This window comes from Pseudophryne corroboree, chromosome 8 (genome assembly GCF_028390025.1).
Source record: "Pseudophryne corroboree isolate aPseCor3 chromosome 8, aPseCor3.hap2, whole genome shotgun sequence".
In the NCBI taxonomy this organism is placed as follows: Eukaryota; Metazoa; Chordata; class Amphibia; order Anura; family Myobatrachidae; genus Pseudophryne; species Pseudophryne corroboree.
Genome location: NC_086451.1, coordinates 162,933,170 through 162,947,797, shown reverse-complemented (window position 1 = coordinate 162,947,797; position 14,628 = coordinate 162,933,170). Strand labels below are relative to the sequence as shown.

Genomic DNA, 14,628 nt, shown 5'->3' with positions numbered 1-14,628 from the left:
GACCAGAGGAAAGCACAAACACAGTCCCCCACTACCACAAATAATGCAGTTGAGTTTCCCACATTTGGGGAAATCACAGGGGTCAGCATACCCAGAATGCAATGAATGAACCTCACCCTGGGAGAACAATCTTCATGACCATGGTATCTCCTATGCAAAATAAGTATGATTTGGGATAGGGCTGGGGAGGGCTCAGGCACATCTCTGTCAAGAATTTATAAAGTCTATACATATATATAACCAAATGTCAATAAATATATATAGAACCCAGTGCTCCTATCAAAACTTATCTATTTCACCAATTTGTTGCTTATTTAATCTTTATACATCTATTAATTTTCACCATATATTATAAAATGGTGCTCCCATAGGTAGTACTGTTCTACCAATAATAAACCAAATTTTAAAGATAATCACACTTGTTATCAAGGGAGCGCAAAAAATAAAATATACAAGCTCTTTATTTTAAAAAAAATATATATAGACAGAAGAAACCCACATTCAATAAAATACAATGGAGTCAACATATATAGGCACCACTATCCATATCTAAATGTAATCAGGATCTATTTCATATTGCCCTTGATGACAACGGAATGTTTATTAAAGTGTCCAAAAAATCCTCCTGGATACAGCTGTTGTAATTTAATCGTTACTTTCCAATTGTAATTGATACATTAAATTCCTTCTTGTGGATGAACAGCAACAGTTGTAACCAACGCCTCTTATTTACTGCAGTTAAAGTTCATATGTAACTCACGTGAGTAATGAAAGAAAACAGGGGGAGAGCGCTGTGATGGTTGGTGAAACACAGCGGTATGCTACGACCCCCGTTAACCGTGGCTGGATCTTATTGGCACTCGCGGTCGGGATATTTCTCCCTGCCGTGGGGTAGAGACCTCCTTTTGCTCGGTCTCAAATTGCTTTTTCCCCTTCACCGCTGTCTTTACATCAGACGTCCGCCGTGATGTAGCTCGTTCATGAACGGGCTTATATCTCAGCAATCAGAGTGTCCGGTAATCACCTTCCTTACGTGTTTCTCCGCTGTTATCCAAGAGCGGTTTCGTCAGAGGATACATCAGCAGCCTAGCAGGCTCTTTTTAAAATGCACCGGACCAATAGCATTACTAATTAGTTGATTGGATACATACATGTACTAATTGGATGCATACATGTAATGACTCACATATGGAACAACTTTCTAATTGCAATTGCACATATAAAGGCATTTCATAATATAAAAATAAGCAACATGGTGATTAAAAATAATAATAAAATAAGCAACAAGGTGGTTTAAAAAATAACAGAAAATATATAATCTATATACAGATTAACCTATAATCTTTCAATCAATACCTCATATCTATAATCACATATACATAATTCAGAGACTCAGCACTAAGGATCCCCATTTACTTATATAAAACCTTTTAGGGTAACATAAATCCATGCCATTACTAAAGCAGTTCTTGTGGCGCAGGGGAAACATCAAATGCACTCTATGCAGCTAGTCCCATGTTCGAATCCAACCTGCTCAGCTTAACATCCATATTATTTATTTACTTTTAATGGGATCATTCTATCAATTCATTTTTACCTTTAATTTTTGTTAATATTATTTCTATATTTCATTATTTTAACCCCTGGAATAACTACATTGCTGTTTAAACAACAAAAAGAATTGAAGAAAAAATAAATATTAAACAGACAATTTAAGGATTCGAAGATTTAAATATTTAAAGATTTTAAAATTTAAAACAGGGAGGGGGGGAGAGGGAGGGGGGCCTTTTGGGAGAAGGAGGGGAAAAAAATAAAAATAGAAAAAATATATATATATATAGAACCAAGAGAAAGTGTAAAAAGAGGATGGAGGAAGAAATCTGATGTTCATCATTACTAGTGGATTTTACTAAGGAGCATTAAAGGAATACACACAACAGGATTATACAGTTTCATCCTAAGAGGAAAGCTGTTTCCAAAATAGCTACTTCTAATAATTTTGTTTATTTATTAAACATACAATAAATGGATATTCAATAAATAATATATTAGGTAAATCAATAGATAAAATCTTCAGAGACTGCCAATGTTGTTCAGTTCGATGCTCTCATTCAGACCATCAGGTGTAAGGGTACCCAAAGAAAAAATCCAAAATGCCTCCCTTGTCAAGTAAAGGAGATTCAACTGAGGCAGCACAAGGGAACTCTCATCTGGGGACAACAACTGCAGGGAGAACACATATTTTCAGATGAACATGGGAGGGCAGAAGGCTGCCTAATACTGAAGCACCCCCAAACAACAAACCAAATGCAACAACTAGTACAAGCATTCCTGGGGGAAGGCCTGCAGCAGATGGATTTGCATATGGTGATGTCATCCAAGCAGTGGGTCAAAGTTGGCTTCAACCCTCGTCTGCATATGAAAAGAGAAAAGGGGCGTGCAGGGCATGGCGGCCTTTTGCGGCGCTTGGATGACCCCTAGTTCGCATTAAACACCTCCACCCTACTTCGGTGTGGGGCTCATGTTGGCTATGCCCCAGCCCCTGAAGCAATCAAGCTGATTACTTGCAGCAGCTGGGCACTGTAATAGCTCCAGAGCTGCTCTGTAAGGCAACTAAAAGGGTGTGGGCCCTGCAGCACTACCTGTAGTTCGCATTGTGTGTTGGAAGGCACAAAGTAAGCAGACGGGAGAAGTCAAGATAGTGCGCAAGGCATAGAAGGGAGTGGCTCAAGAAAAGAGAAGTGTAAACAGACAGCAAACTAGGCTGGAGAGAGACATGAGACAAAGAGATCTGAATTATACGAGAGCCGACCAGGGGAAACACAAATTATGCAGTCAAGTTTCCCACATTTGGGGAAATCGCAGGAGCAGCACACCCAGAGTGCAATTGGTGAGCCTTGCCCTGGGAGAAGCACCTTCATGATCATAGTATCTTACCTAGCAGGTAAGAAGGAGTTGGGCTAGAGCTGGGGAGGGTCGCTGCTCGGGCACCCCCCTGTCAAGTGAAGGAGATCCAACTGAGGCAGCACAAGGGAACTCTCGAAAGAAGAACAAGGCTAGAGGAAGATCTGAGACAAAGAAATCTGACTTTTACCAGAGCTGACCAGAGGAAAGCACAAACACAGTCCCCCACTACCACAAATAATGCTGTCAAGTTTACCACATTTGGGGAAATAACAGGGGTCAGCATACCCAGAATGCAATGAATGAACCTCACCCTGGGAGAACAATCTTCATGACCATGGTATCTCCTATGCAAAATAAGTATGATTTGGGATAGGGCTGGGGAGGGCCGCTGCTCAGGCACATCTCTGTCAAGTAAAGGAGATTCAACTGAGGCAGCACAAGGGAACTCTCATCTGGGGACAACAACTGCAGGAGGTACACATATTTTCAGATGAACATGGGAGGGCAGACGGCTGCCTAATACTGAAGCACCCCCAAACAACAAACCAAATGCAACAACTAGTGCAAGCATTCCTGGGGGAAGGCCTGCAGCAGATGGATTTGCATATGGTGATGTCATCCAAGCAGTGGGTCAAAGTTGGCTTCAACCCTCGTCTGCATATGAAAAGAGAAAATTGGCATGCAGGGCATGGCGGCCTTTTGCGGTGCTTGGATGACCCCTAGTTCGCATTAAACACCTCCACCCTCCTTCGGTGTGGGGCTCATGATGGCTATGCCCCAGCCCCTGAAGCATTCAAGCTGATTTCTTGCAGCAGCTGGGCACTGTAACAGCTCCAGAGCTGCTCTGTAAGGCAAGTAAAAGGGTGTGGGCCCTGCAGCACTACCTGTAGTTTGCATTGTGCGTTGGAAGGCACAAAGTAAGCAGACGGGAGAAGTCAGGATAGTGCGCAAGGGCATAGAAGGGAGCAACTCAAGAAAAGAGAAGTGGAAACAGACTGCAAATTAGGCTGGAGAGAGACCTGAGACAAAGAGATCTGAATTATACGAGAGCCGACCAGGTGAAACACAAATTATGCAGTCAAGTGTCCAACATTTGGGGAAACCGCAGGAGTTGCACACCCAGAGTGCAATGGGTGAGCCTTGCCCTGGGAGAAGCACCTTCATGATCATAGTATCTCACCTGGCAGGTAAGTAGGAGCTGGGCTAGAGCTGGGGAGGGTCGCTGCTCAGGCACCCCCCTGTCAAGTGAAGGAGATCCAACTGAGGCAGCACAAGGGAACTCTCGAAAGAAGAACAAGGCTAGAGGAAGATCTGAGACAAAGAAATCTGACTTTTACCAGAGCTGACCAGAGGAAAGCACAAACACAGTCCCTCACTACCACAAATAATGCAGTCCAGTTTCCCACATTTGGGGAAATCACAGGGGTCAGCATACCCAGAATGCAATGAATGAACCTCACCCTGGGAAAACAATCTTCATGACCATGGTATCTCCTATGCAAAATAAGTATGATTTGGGATAGAGCTGGGGAGGGCCGCTGCTCAGGCACATCTCTGTCAAGTAAAGGAGATTCAACTGAGGCAGCACAAGCGAACTCTCATCTGGGGACAACAACTGCAGGGAGAACACATATTTTCAGATGAACATGGGAGGGCAGAAGGCTGCCTAATACTGAAGCACCCCCAAACAACAAACCAAATGCAACAACTAGTGCAAGCATTCCTGGGGGAAGGCCTGCAGCAGATGGATTTGCATATGGTGATGTCATCCAAGCAGTGGGTCAAAGTTGGCTTCAACCCTCATCTGCATATGAATAGAGAAGAGGGGCGTGCAGGGCATGGCGGCCTTTTGCGGCGCTTGGATGACCCCTAGTTCGCATTAAACACTTCCACCCTCCTTCGGTGTGGGGCTCATGTTGGCTATGCCCCAGCCCCTGAAGCATTCAAGCTGATTTCTTGCAGCAGCTGGGCACTGTAACAGCTCCAGAGCTGCTCTGTAAGGCAAGTAAAAGGGTGTGGGCCCTGCAGCACTACCTGTAGTTCGCATTGTGCGTTGGAAGGCAAAAAGTAAGCAGACGGGAGAAGTCAGGATAGTGCGCAAGGGCATAGAAGGGAGCGGCTCAAGAAAAGAGAAGTGGAAACAGACAGCAAACTAGGCTGGAGAGAGACCTGAGACAAAGACATCTGAATTATACGAGAGCCGACCAGGGGAAACACAAATTATGCAGTCAAGTTTCCCGCATTTGGGGAAATCACAGGGGCAGCACACCCAGAGTGCGATGGGTGAGCCTTGCCCTGGGAGAAGCACCTACATGATCATAGTATCTCACCTGGCAGGTAAGTAGGAGTTGGGCTAGAGCTGGGGAGGGTCGCTGCTCGGGCACCCCCCTGTCAAGTGAAGGAGATCCAACTGAGGCAGCACAAGGGAACTCTCGAAAGAAGAACAAGGCTAGAGGAAGATCTGAGACAAAGAAATCTGTCTTTTACCAGAGCTGACCAGAGGAAAGCACAAACACAGTCCCCCACTACCACAAATAATGCAGTCGAGTTTCCAACATTTGGGGAAATCACAGGGGTCAGCATACCCAGAATGCAATGAATGAACCTCACCCTGGGAGAACAATCTTCATGACCATGGTATCTCCTATGCAAAATAAGTATGATTTGGGATAGGGCTGGGGAGGGCCGCTGCTCATGCACATCTCTGTCAAGTAAAGGCGATTCAACTGAGGCAGCACAAGGGAACTCTCATCTGGGGACAACAACTGCAGGGAGAACACATATTTTCAGATGAACATGGGAGGGCAGAAGGCTGCCTAATACTGAAGCACCCCCAAACAACAAACCAAATGCAACAACTAGTGCAAGCATTCCTGGGGAAGGCCTGCAGCAGATGGATTTGCATATGGTGATCTCATCCAAGCAGTGGGTCAAAGTTGGCTTCAACCCTCGTCTGCATATGAAAAGAAAAAAGGGATGTGCAGGGCATGGCGGCCTTTTGCGGCGCTTGGATGACCCCTAATTCACATTAAACATCTCCACCCTCCTTCGGTGTGGGGCTCATGTTGGCTATGCCCCAGCCCCTGAAGCATTCAAGCTGATTTCTTGCAGCAGCTGGGCACTGTAACAGCTCCAGAGCTGCTCTGTAAAGCATGTAAAAGGGTGTGGGCCCTGCAGCACTACCTGTAGTTTGCATTGTGCGTTGGAAGGCACAAAGTAAGCAGACAGGAGAGGTCAGAATAGTGCGCAAGGGCATAGAAGGGAGCGGCTCAAGAAAAGAGAAGTGGAAACAGACAGCAAACTAGGCTGGAGAGAGACCTGAGACAAAGAGATCTGAATTATACGAGAGCCGACCAGGGGAAACACAAATTATGCAGTCAAGTTTCCCACATTTGGGGAAATCACAGGGGCAGCACACCCAGAGTGCAATGGGTGAGCCTTGCCCTGGGAGAAGCACCTACATGATCATAGTATCTCACCTGGCAGGTAAGTAGGAGTTGGGCTAGAGCTGGGGAGGGTCGCTGCTCGGGCACCCCCCTGTCAAGTGAAGGAGATCCAACTGAGGCAGCACAAGGGAACTCTCGAAAGAAGAACAAGGCTAGAGGAAGATCTGAGACAAAGAAATCTGACTTTTACCAGAGCTGACCAGAGGAAAGCACAAACACAGTCCCCCACTACCACAAATAATGCAGTCAAGTTTCCCACATTTGGGGAAATCACAGGGGTCAGCATACCCAGAATGCAATGAATGAACCTCACCCTGGGAGAACAATCTTCATGACCATGGTATCTCCTATGCAAAATAAGTATGATTTGGGATAGGGCTGGGGAGGGCCGCTGCTCAGGCACATCTCTGTCAAGTAAAGGCGATTCAACTGAGGCAGCACAAGGGAACTCTCATCTGGGGACAACAACTGCAGGGAGAACACATATTTTCAGATGAACATGGGAGGGCAGAAGGCTGCCTAATACTGAAGCACCCCCAAACAACAAACCAAATGCAACAACTAGTGCAAGCATTCCTGGGGAAGGCCTGCAGCAGATGGATTTGCATATGGTGATGTCATCCAAGCAGTGGGTCAAAGTTGGCTTCAACCCTCGTCTGCATATGAAAAGAAAAAAGGGATGTGCAGGGCATGGCGGCCTTTTGCGGCGCTTGGATGACCCCTAATTCGCATTAAACATCTCCACCCTCCTTCGGTGTGGGGCTCATGTTGGCTATGCCCCAGCCCCTGAAGCATTCAAGCTGATTTCTTGCAGCAGCTGGGCACTGTAACAGCTCCAGAGCTGCTCTGTAAGGCAAGTAAAAGGGTGTGGGCCCTGCAGCACTACCTGTAGTTTGCATTGTGCGTTGGAAGGCACAAAGTAAGCAGACAGGAGAGGTCAGAATAGTGCGCAAGGGCATAGAAGGGAGCGGCTCAAGAAAAGAGAAGTGGAAACAGACAGCAAACTAGGCTGGAGAGAGACCTGAGACAAAGAGATCTGAATTATACGAGAGCCGACCAGGGGAAACACAAATTATGCAGTCAAGTGTCCCACATTTGGGGAAATCGCAGGAGCAGCACACCCAGAGTGCAATGGGTGAGCCTTGCCCTGGGAGAAGCACCTACATGATCATAGTATCTCACCTGGCAGGTAAGTAGGAGTTGGGCTAGAGCTGGGGAGGGTCGCTGCTCGGGCACCCCCCTGTCAAGTGAAGGAGATCCAACTGAGGCAGCACAAGGGAACTCTCGAAAGAAGAACAAGGCTAGAGGAAGAAATGAGACAAAGAAATCTGACTTTTACCAGAGCTGACCAGAGGAAAGCACAAACACAGTCCCCCACTACTACAAATAATGCAGTCAAGTTTCCCACATTTGGGGAAATCACAGGGGTCAGCATACCCAGAATGCAATGAATGAACCTCACCCTGGAAAAACAATCTTCATGACCATGGTATCTCCTATGCAAGATAAGTATGATTTGGGATAGGGCTGGAGAGGGCCGCTGCTCAGGCACATCTCTGTCAAGTAAAGGAGATTCAACTGAGGCAGCACAAGGGAACTCTCATCTGGGGACAACAACTGCAGGGAGAACACATATTTTCAGATGAACATTGGAGGGCAGAAGGCTGCCTAATACTGAAGCACCCCCAAACAACAAACCAAATGCAACAACTAGTGCAAGCATTCCTGGGGGAAGGCCTGCAGCAGATTGATTTGCATATGGTAATGCCATCCAAGCAGTGGGTCAAAGTTGGCTTTAACCCTCGTCTGCATATGAAAAGAGAAAAGGGGCGTGCAGGGCATGGCGGCCTTTTGCGGCGCTTGGATGACCTCTAGTTCGCATTAAACACCTCCACCCTCCTTCGGTGTGGGGCTCATGTTGGCTATGCCCCAGCCCCTGAAGCATTCAAGCTGATTTCTTGCAGCAGCTGGGCACTGTAACAGCTCCAGAGCTGCTCTGTAAGGCAAGTAAAAGGGTGTGGGCCCTGCAGCACTACCTGTAGTTTGCATTGTGCATTGGAAGGCACAAAGTAAGCAGACGGGAGAAGTCAGGATAGTGCGCAAGGGCATAGAAGGGAGCGGCTCAAGAAAAGAAAAGTGGAAACAGACAGCAAACTAGGCTGGAGAGCTCTTCTGTCTATATTTTGCAAACCTGCTCTTGTCCTCTCCAGCTGCTCCATGTAGATTTGACGTCTGGAAAGGTGCATAACCCACTGACAAGCAGGCACACTCCTGCATGAGTTTTCTCTCTCACTAGCTGGATGATACACAATCATTTGCATGTGCTCCACCTCCGACACACCACCCACCCAACCACAAAGTGACCAGAGCCACCCACAAGCCAACTGGCTCCGTGATTTAATTTGCACAGTGTAGTCATCCAGGCAGCATGTCCTTCTCAATGGAAGGATCTCTGGTTCCATGGAATCTTCCACATTGGAATGCTGCGGAACAAAAATGATTTAAATATTCAGCTTGCTAGCATTCAATGTACCTGCGGCTTGGCTCTAGCACATGGGTCTTCATCCTGTGGCCCTCCAGCTGCTGTGAAACTACACATCCCAGCATGCCCTGCCACAGTTTTGCTATTAAGGTATGCTAAAACTGAGGCAGGGCATGCTGGGATGTGTAGTTCCACAGCAGCTGGAGGGTCGCAGGTTGAAGACCCATGTTCTAGCATGCCTGTTCTATGATGCATGTACCGTGATGTCACAATCAGCTTGGAATGGGGTGTCTAGCAGGCATTTGCTGACAGCCACTTGAGGGAGACACACATCAGGAGATGCAGCATATCGGAGGTCTTCGATGCCTTTCCAGCAAATGCACACCACCTGCTGCTGGTCTGGACACAAAACAATGCCCACAATCGAAGTCCCAAAATGCCCAACTACAGGATTCATGTAAGTAGTGAATTTAGGAATGAATTTAGAAGTAGGAAATTAAGTTAGTTCACAAGTACATTCAAATTCAGATCTAAAGTCTAGGTAGGCCTCACGTCCTGGCAGCCCCCAGCACTTAAAAATGCCTTGATTAGAGGTAGGGAATTAAATGGAGATAAGAAGTAGACGCAAAATAAGACTCCACAGAGCAGTTATCAGGTGTCTTTATCAATTGTTGCATTTAAAAAATCAAGCAATTAGGGAACACAATGTTGCAACAATGTAACCCTATTTGCAAAATAGTACTAAATAAGTTTGTCGATGTAAGACATTTGCAAAGGCGCATTTAAAACACGCTGGAAAATGCAACTGAATCTGTTTTTGGAGGCTAGAATAGGAAATGTGCATCGGTCCAACAAGAACTGAAAGCTCTTCTACCATCTTCCTTTTCTGAAAAGCCATTTAATATATGGTTCCCAGATAGGGGACATATCAGATATTGCCTTTCAAAAGCAGCAAATATCATACCACTTCTATTGCCATCAAAGATAAACATTGATTGTTTTCAGATATTGGATTGAAAAAGCAGTCTTTATTGACATAAAGAAGCAAAAAAACATACATAAACATTACACACATAAGTACTGTGTTGCAGCACAGATAAAACACAATACAAATGCTGTCGGTATAGTACAGTTCAAGAACTACAGCACAGGCCAGCCTACACTATAAATCATGAACTGCACTATACATTTAAACTATACAATAATACAACAGTTAATAAGGCTATGTGTGTGGAGTGTAAGAGGGTGAGGGAATCACAAGCCCGAAGCTTTATTGAAAGACAGACACATATAAATGGAGGATTAATAAATACAAAGATATCCTTTACTATAGAATGTAGTCCAATCCGGTCTTTCAACTCTTCCACAACTGAAAAACGGATAGTGTTTCCAAGCCTTCCATCCTGGAATATCTTCAGTCTCTCGCCAATGAAGAAAACAATCCCTCCAGCAGACTCTTCAACCACGATACAAGATCACAGCCAAAAGTGCGAGAAGCAACTACACTTGCGTTTAACCAAAATGGCTAAAACTTAGTGAAGGAAAGTGCAGTGCACCAAAACATAAGCTGACACAATCATGGAGAATGCGCCAGCATATATGCTCTTCTATCTATATTTTGCAAACCTGCTCTTGTCCCCTCCAGCTGCTCCATGTAGATTTGACGCCTCTCAAGGTGCATAACCCACTGACAAGCAGGCACACTCCTGCATGAGTTTTCACTCTCACTAGCTGGATGATACACATTCATTTGCATGTGCTCCACCTCCGACACACCGCCCACCCAACCACCCAGTCACCAGAGCCACCCACAAGCCAACTGGCTCCGTGATTTAATTTGCACAGTGCAGTCATCCAGGCAGCATGTCCTTCTCAATGGAATAATCTCTGGTTCCATGGAATCTTCCGCATTGGAATGCTGCGGAACAAAAAGGATTTAAACATTCAGCTTGCTAGCATTCAATGTACCTGCGGCTTGGCTCTAGCACATGGGTCTTCATCCTGTGGCCCTCCAGCTGCTGTGAAACTACACATCCCAGCATGCCCTGCCACAGTTTTGCTATTAAGGTATGCTAAAACTGAGGCAGGGCATGCTGGTATATGTAGTTCCACAGCAGCTGGAGGGTCGCAGGTTGAAGACCCATATTCTAGCATGCCTGTTCTATGATGCATGTTCCGTGATGTCACAATCAGCTTGGAATGGGGTGTCTAGCATGCATTTGCTGACAGCCACTTGAGGGAGACACACATCAGGAGATGCAGCATATCGGAGGTCTTCGATGCCTTTCCAGCAAATGCACACCACCAGCTGCTGGTCTGGACACAAAACAATGCCCACAATTGAAGGCTCAAAATGCCCAACTACAGGATTCATGTAAGTAGTGAATTTAGGAATGAATTTAGAAGTAGGAAATTAAGTTAGTTCACAAGTACTTTCAAATTCAGATCTAAAGTCTAGGTAGGCCTCACGTCCTGGCAGCCCCCAGCATTTAAAAATGCCTTGATTAGAGGTAGGGAATTAAATGTAGATAAGAAGTAGACACAAAATAAGACTCCACAGAGCAATTATCAGGTGTCTTTATCAATTGTTGCATTTAAAAAAATCAAGCAATTAGGGAACACAATGTTGCGACAATGTAACCCTATTTGCAAAATAGTACTAAATAAGTTTGTCGATGTAAGACATTTGCAAAGGCGCAAACAAAACACGCTGGAAAATGCAACTGAATCTGTTTTTGGAGGTTAGAATAGATGCAGGATCAAGTAGCTCAATGGGTAGGGTATTTGATTAGAATTCAACAGGTTATAGGTTTGAATCCTGGGTATGATAGTTTGAGGTGTTATTTAATAAAGTATGTTTATATATTAGTCACACATGGCTTACTTGTACAAATGGCATGTCACCAGTTAGTGCTGACTGCTGATATGCCATTTGCACAAACACGCCATGTGTGACTGTATATGCATTTAAGGAGGGCACCCCGGCAATACCACAAACCATTGAGTGTCAAGTATACTAGATATATCTTCATATCTCATGTGCTTTCTCTGAGACCAATCTTGTTATGCCCCTTCCCCACAAGGCATGCGCCTTTTGTCCATATTGCAAAAATAGTGGAGGGGGGGGGCGCATATAATTATCTGTCACAGGGCACCAAAAAGTCTAGTTATGGCTCTGGTATGCATTATGTAATCTGGCAGACCATATCTCCAACACTGGCTGGTTGGAATAGAAATCCGGTTATCTATGTGAGCAAATGACCATCAACGATTTACTCTCAAACACTAGAAAATGGACAAAAATGGTCCCCTAAACAAATTGGTTAAATTTTGGGTTTAACCAATTTGTGTAATGACCATTTTTGACCACTTTTCTAGTGTTTGGGAGCAAATGGTTAATTGACATTTGCTCCTATACATTACCAGATTTTCATTCCATCCATCCAGACTGGATAGATAGCCTGACAGATAATTGTGTAGTGTACGCCCAGGATAACTGTCAGTTGTGCTTTCTTTTATGACGGCACATAAATGGGTGGGCAGATCCAGAGCAAGCACTGCCCACTCATGCATAGTTGTCAACTGATGTGAAGTTCCAGGGGGCAATCTCAGTTATAAAGAAAAGTATCTGGAAATTGTCCCTAGTTTAAAAAAAAAATAAAAAAAATTGATCAACTCCATTTATTTAGTATGATATCCCAGGTGATAGGATGCCGGCAGTCAGAACAACTATACCATACCCAGGATTCAAACCTATAACTACCATACCCAGGATTCAAACCTATAACCTGTTGAATTCTAATCAAACACCCTACCTATTGAGCTATTTGATCCTGCATAAAAATTGTGAACATTATATGAAGCTATTGGTACTTTGAAAAAAAAAGTATCAGCATTACAACGCAGCAGATCCATGCAGTTTGCAGCCACACACTACATGTATCTGCTCAGCCACAATGCTGATTATTTCTTCACAAAGTACAAGGTGAGCTCCAAACAGAATTCTCTAGCTTAGAATTATGCCAAACCTAGAAGTCGGGCCCCCCACCCTGGGATCCCCCAGAGGGAGGCCTGCACCGTCATGCGGCAGGCTTGTCCGTTTTGGAAGCAGGCTGATGGGCAGCCCAGGCTTGCTTCAGTCTGGGCTTGTCAGGTCTGGAAGCATGAGCTTGCTTTGGGTATGCCTGACCTTGGGTACGCTTTACCTTGAGGATGAAAGGGCCAAGGGAAAGTACTTTTAGCCTTCTGCGTGGTAGGAGTCATACAAGGTAGGCAAGCTGTTTTAGCAGTAGCCAGATCAGCTACAATCTTATTGAGGTCTTCTCCAAAGAGAGTGTCTCCCTTGAAAGGAAGCATCTCCAGGGTTTTCTTGAAATCCATATCCACCGACCAGGATCTCAACCAGCTGTATAAAGTATTACCTTGGAACTGGCTCTCCACTCCCCATTATCTGGTTATCATGGCTTCCTCCGCCAGTGTCCAGACTCGCTTGCTGAAGCTCGGCCACTTCTTCCTAGCAGCAGGCTCCTGGATCACTGGGCAGCAGAGGTGCTTGGGAGCCGGAAGGGGGCGGAGCAATCAGGCAGGCAGTTGCAGTGCTGCCCAGCTATCTGTGGTGTGAGAAGAAGCAGGGGCACCCCACCGCTGGCAGTGCTGCAGCTAGCGGTGGTGGCAGCGGCGAGGCTGCTGGGCTGGGTCTTTAAAAAGGTGGAAAGAAGGGTGTTACGGCATGGAATGTACAAACTGCGAGACCCTGCTGGTAGCGCCTTTGTCTATTTAGTAGGAAGGGCACGTAACAGCCGGAGGGCAATGGAGGAAGCCCCTTTAGGGCTGGAGCCCGGCGGCAACTGACTCCGTTGTCTCTGGCAGTTCCGCCCCTGCACTAGAGGAATGGTCAAGAACATGGCAACATTTAATGCCAAAAAATGCAAAATCATACACGTCTCAAAAATACAAAGGCTAACTATAATATTAAGGGCATTATAATGGCAAGAGGAAAGCTATCTAAGTATTACTATTTCAGGTGAGCAATGTAACAAAGCAATAGGAAAGGCAAGTCAGATGCTTGTTTGCATAGGTAAAGAACCAGTAGCAGAAAAAAGTAATACAGGTTGAGTATCCCATATCCAAATATTCCGAAATACGGAATATTCCGAAATACGGACTTTTTTGAGTGAGACTGAGATAGTGAAACCTTTGTTTTTTGATGGCTCAGTGTACACAAACTTTGTTTAATACTCAAAGTTATTAAAAATATTGTATTAAATGAACTTCAGACTGTGTGTATAAGGTGTATATGACACATAAATGAATTCTGTGAATGTACACACACTTTGTTTAATGCACAAAGTTATAAAAAATATTGGCTAAAATGACCTTCAGGCTGTGTGTATATGGTATATATGAAACATAAATGCATTCTGTGCTTAGATTTAGGTCCCATCACCATAATATCTCGTTATGATATGCAATTATTCCAAAATACAGAAAAATCCGATATTCAAAATTCCTCTGGTCCCAAGCATTTTGGATAAGGGATACTCAACCTGTAATGCCACTGTATAGGTCCTTGGTACAGCCACATTTAGAATCCTGTGTTCAGTTCCAGAAGCCATATCTCAAGCGCCTTGAGTCCTGTTGGAGAAAGAGCACTATATAAATAAATAGTATCAAAATTTGTTTCACGGCACCCCTAGGCCAAAGTTTTCTTTATTGAGAAATTCAGAAAAAAATATAAAATTAAGTAAATTGTGTTTATAGCATGTCATCCTCAGGTTCAGTTATGTTGTGAGG

At 44.9% G+C, this 14,628-nt stretch overlaps 11 non-coding genes across 11 annotated transcripts; all 11 read right to left on the bottom strand.

The window, feature by feature from the left end:
• Window positions 1-3: 3 nt before the first annotated feature.
• LOC134950277 (U1 spliceosomal RNA) lies at window positions 4-167 on the bottom strand. The gene has a single exon (XR_010183224.1). It is a non-coding gene; the product is annotated as a U1 spliceosomal RNA (small nuclear RNA).
• A 2,622-nt stretch (window positions 168-2,789) lies between these two features.
• Window positions 2,790-2,952, bottom strand: LOC134953569 (U1 spliceosomal RNA). The gene has a single exon (XR_010185645.1). It is a non-coding gene; the product is annotated as a U1 spliceosomal RNA (small nuclear RNA).
• Window positions 2,953-3,104: 152 nt separating this feature from the next.
• Window positions 3,105-3,268, bottom strand: LOC134951233 (U1 spliceosomal RNA). The gene has a single exon (XR_010184011.1). It is a non-coding gene; the product is annotated as a U1 spliceosomal RNA (small nuclear RNA).
• Window positions 3,269-3,939: 671 nt separating this feature from the next.
• LOC134953197 (U1 spliceosomal RNA) lies at window positions 3,940-4,102 on the bottom strand. The gene has a single exon (XR_010185478.1). It is a non-coding gene; the product is annotated as a U1 spliceosomal RNA (small nuclear RNA).
• A 152-nt stretch (window positions 4,103-4,254) lies between these two features.
• On the bottom strand, window positions 4,255-4,418 carry LOC134951462 (U1 spliceosomal RNA). The gene has a single exon (XR_010184197.1). It is a non-coding gene; the product is annotated as a U1 spliceosomal RNA (small nuclear RNA).
• Window positions 4,419-5,089: 671 nt separating this feature from the next.
• LOC134952968 (U1 spliceosomal RNA) lies at window positions 5,090-5,252 on the bottom strand. The gene has a single exon (XR_010185325.1). It is a non-coding gene; the product is annotated as a U1 spliceosomal RNA (small nuclear RNA).
• Window positions 5,253-5,404: 152 nt separating this feature from the next.
• LOC134950791 (U1 spliceosomal RNA) lies at window positions 5,405-5,568 on the bottom strand. The gene has a single exon (XR_010183648.1). It is a non-coding gene; the product is annotated as a U1 spliceosomal RNA (small nuclear RNA).
• Window positions 5,569-6,238: 670 nt separating this feature from the next.
• On the bottom strand, window positions 6,239-6,401 carry LOC134952511 (U1 spliceosomal RNA). Its single transcript, XR_010185018.1, has one exon. It is a non-coding gene; the product is annotated as a U1 spliceosomal RNA (small nuclear RNA).
• Window positions 6,402-6,553: 152 nt separating this feature from the next.
• LOC134950481 (U1 spliceosomal RNA) lies at window positions 6,554-6,717 on the bottom strand. Its single transcript, XR_010183393.1, has one exon. It is a non-coding gene; the product is annotated as a U1 spliceosomal RNA (small nuclear RNA).
• A 670-nt stretch (window positions 6,718-7,387) lies between these two features.
• LOC134952583 (U1 spliceosomal RNA) lies at window positions 7,388-7,550 on the bottom strand. The gene has a single exon (XR_010185075.1). It is a non-coding gene; the product is annotated as a U1 spliceosomal RNA (small nuclear RNA).
• Window positions 7,551-7,702: 152 nt separating this feature from the next.
• LOC134951013 (U1 spliceosomal RNA) lies at window positions 7,703-7,866 on the bottom strand. The gene has a single exon (XR_010183829.1). It is a non-coding gene; the product is annotated as a U1 spliceosomal RNA (small nuclear RNA).
• Between the last annotated feature and the right edge of the window lie 6,762 nt (window positions 7,867-14,628).